Genomic DNA, 3,831 nt, shown 5'->3' on the forward strand with positions numbered 1-3,831 from the left:
TCTTCCTGTGAGCGAAATCTGACTGCTGACAAATTGTGTCAGAAATTCTAAACCAGATCAAATGGATGTTCTTTCCAGGTTAAAAGAAATCCAGAGAAGGCCTGAACCAAGGCTCTTTATGGTGGAGGTTACTGTTAGAGCAGCTCTGCTAATTTCTGGTTTGTTTTTTGTTTCTTTATTTCTGCTGTATCCCTCAGCAGAAGTTCATTGCAATAAACTTGGATACTAAATGAGGCTTTATTAATTAGGGATGGGCAGAAAACCAGCTGTGACATAGTGACCCCGGGTGGGAAGCCAAACCAGAGTAATTAAGACATAACATGGTAATGGGAACAAATAATGAATACACTTAGTGACCTGATGCCGAGCAGTGCCCCCTCTCCAGGCCTGCGTTTTTTTCTTTTACTACTTTTTTTCCCTTTTAAACTGATAAACTCCTGGAATAGATTTCTTATTATACTTTACTACAGATGATGTCCAAAGAAAAGACAGTCAAAAAAAATAGGAGGAAAATATGGAGAAACCGTGAGGTTTAAAGGCTACTAGGTGATTCTATATCTGTTGTTAGTGATCAGAGATTGGTGTTCCTTTATTCTTTGTCACACAGCATTTCTCTTACAAGGACAAAGCAAAAATGGAATGATATCCTGGATGAAGTATGCATCTCTCCTCACCCACTGATGATCTGCTGTATCTGCTGGGTTTATTCCTAGCATGCTCACTCCTCTCTGTGCTGAGGAAAAAAAGAATTTGGAAGAAACCTACATGGCCCCCAAGCTCTCAGAAGGTGAGGAAGTTTCTTGTGGTCCTCTGTGCCAAGCTCTGGATACCCAGGAAGGAGACTGTGATAAGGCCTTCATCATGGAGTCCACATCAGAAATTTGTAGACACAGAAGGACAAAGCACTTACTAAGGAGCATGCTCGCTGTTTTGAAATGGTTCACAAAGTTTCCAGGTGGATAAAAACCTGACCCAGTAAACCACACTTTCTAATGCATTTTGGCACAAGGCTAATTGTGCCAGGAGACGGTTTCATTTTCAGTGTGTACATCTCAATCCCAAGCACCCTAACTCCTGCTTCCTCCCTTTCTTCCCTCCTGGTGGCCATAAGTTTTGTTCTCTAAAATCTGTAAATTTGTTTCTGTTTTGTAAACCAGTTCATTTGTATCATTTCTTTTTAGGTTCTGCATGTAAGTGCTATCATAAGGTTTTTCTCATTGTCTGACTTACTTCACTCAGTATGTATACACTGCTATAATAAAAGTGGATAATCAACAAGGACCTACTGGCTTCCCTAATAGCTCAGTTGGGAAAGCATCTGCCTGCAGTGCAGGAGAACTGGTTTGATTCCTGGGTCGGGAAGATCCCCTGGAGAAAGGATAGGCTACCCACTCCAGTATTCTTGCTGCTGCTGCTGCTAAGTCGCTTCAGTCGTGTCCGACTCTGTGCGACCCCATAGACGGCAGCCCGCCAGGCTCACCCATCCCTGGGATTCTCCAGGCAAGAACACCGGAGTGGGTTGCCATTTCCTTCTCTAGTATTCTTGGGCTTCCCTTATGGCTCAGCTGGTAAAGAATCTGCCTGCAATGTGGGAGACCTGCATTCAACCTGGATTGAGAAGATCCCCTGGAGAAGGGAAAGGCTACCCAGTCTGGTATTCTGGCCTGGAGAATTCCATAGACTGTATAGTCCATGGATTCACAGAGAGTCAGACAGGACTGAGCGACTTTCACTTTCACCATATAGCACAGGTAGCTCTGATCTATATTATATAGTATGAATGGGAAAAGAATTTGAAAAATAATAGATCCATGTATGTATATTACTGAATCACTTTGCTGTAGACCTGAAACTCTCACCACTCCAATATACACTCCAATATAAAATAAAGAGGTAAAATAAATGAAGAGTTTAATTTTCAACATTTTAGAAACTTTGTAAGTGCTGTGACTGTTGAATCTTTTTAGAAATACTTGCTGTCTTGTGAAAATTTAATTGTTTGGCACCTTTGCAGATCTTGAAGTTATGTAGGATCCTTACGTGTATAATTCCAAATCTGACACAGAGTAGGTGCTCAATGTAAGCTGATTAAGTAATTATATGTCTAAGCATGTAATGTGGTGAATCAAGGCAATTATCCCAATAAAGGAGTCAAATAAAATACAAAACAAATGTACCAACAAAATTAAACACACCATTAACATTGCTCTAATAGAAGTTAAGACATCTTGCTTTTTATTTTCTTGACTTTTAAGGCTAGTTTACTTCAGTTTACCATTTGTTCATGTGTATCAACTTAGCCAAAATATTTATGATACCTGATCCCACCTAAGAGATTTTCTTGTCCCAACTTAAAATCATTTGTACTTCAGTTCATTCTTTAGTTGAAACAAATCTTCACCCAGTTTCTCAGATAATAAAAGATTACTAAATAAGATCTAGCCTAATTAACAGGAAAATGAGTTATGAATATGTCAATTACAGCTCTCCAAAGTTATCCATTAGTACCACTTTGAGTGTAAAGGCTTCTCTTTTTTTTTCCTATAAAAATTGCCTACCAGTTGTAAGAGACCCATAGATAGTATTCTTGATAATGTATTCTTGTGTCATGAAAGCACTGGCATTTCTTCTGCCTTCTGTGAATCATGTCATAGCTGGCACATGAATTAATCAATAGAAACATTCTGTATCTATTAACAGTTTACTCTGGGGACATAAAAGTCCTGGGAAAAGTAAAAAAGAATTGTCCCCATTTGATTTGAAAGTAGCTCTGCTTGGTTCCTCTCACACTGAACAAAGAAGATATATTGCAAGATCACTGCTTTAAATGATTAATTTTTTTAAATGAGATGTGTTTGAATAAACAAATAATAAAATAGTGGCAATAGACTCTCAGGTTTTCTTCTGCCTGACCTACGGTATTTTGTTTCAGTATGGTATTCAAACGAATGACTTTAGGAAAGTCCTAAGAGTTTTCTCTATATTATTCAGTTCATTTCAGTCACTCAGTTGTGTCCGACTCTTTGTGACCCTATGGACTGCAGCACGCCAGGCTTCCCTGTCCATCACCAACCCCTGGAACCTACTCAAACTCATGTCCAGCGCATTGGTGATTATGGCTCAGCTGGTAAAGAATCTGCCTACAGTGCGGGATACCTGGGTTCAGTCCCTGGGTTGGGAAGATCCCCTGGAGAAGAGAAAGGCTACTCACTCCAGTATCCTGGCCTAGAGAATTCCATGGACTGTATAGTTCACAGGAGTCAGACATGACTGAGCAACTTTCTATATTATTAGGTTGGTACAAACGTAATTTCTATTGATTGGCAAGACGGTGTTCCCCTCCTGTTGCTTGACCCGAGGCCAAACTGTGGTGGAGGTAACGAAAATAATGGCCATCTCCTTCAAAAGGTCCCATGCACACACTTTTCTAGTAATCAGGTAAGGATATGAGAATTGGACGATAAAGAAAGCTGAGTGTGGAAGAACTGATGCTTTTGAACTGTGGTGTTGGAGAAGACTCTTGAGAGTCCCTTGGACAGCAAGGAGATCCAACCAGTCCATCCTAAAAGGAAATCAGTCCTGAATATTCATTGGAAAGACTGATGCTGAAGCTGAAACTCCAATACTTTGGCCACCTGAGGTGAAGAACCAACTCATTGGAAAAGACCCTGATGCTGAGAAAGATTGAAGGCAGGAGGAGAAGGGGATGGCATAGGAGGAGATGATTGGGTGGCATCACTGAAGCAATGGACATGAGTTTGAGTAAGCTCTGGGAGTTGGTGATTGACAGGGAAGCCTGGCGTGCTGCAGTCCATGGGGTTGCAAAGAGTT

At 40.6% G+C, this 3,831-nt stretch overlaps 1 long non-coding RNA gene across 1 annotated transcript in view; it reads left to right on the top strand.

Annotated features, from left to right (window-relative positions):
- LOC107132926 (uncharacterized) overlaps positions 1–2,875 on the top strand; it is a 597,452-nt gene extending 594,577 nt beyond the window's left edge. The window contains exon 7 of the long non-coding RNA XR_003037157.2: positions 608–2,875. This is a non-coding gene — a long non-coding RNA (uncharacterized lncRNA). The remainder of the gene's footprint in view (positions 1–607) is intronic.
- The last annotated feature ends 956 nt before the right edge of the window (positions 2,876–3,831 follow it).

Source organism: Bos taurus, chromosome 11 (assembly GCF_002263795.3).
Source record: "Bos taurus isolate L1 Dominette 01449 registration number 42190680 breed Hereford chromosome 11, ARS-UCD2.0, whole genome shotgun sequence".
Lineage (NCBI taxonomy): Eukaryota > Metazoa > Chordata > Mammalia > Artiodactyla > Bovidae > Bos > Bos taurus.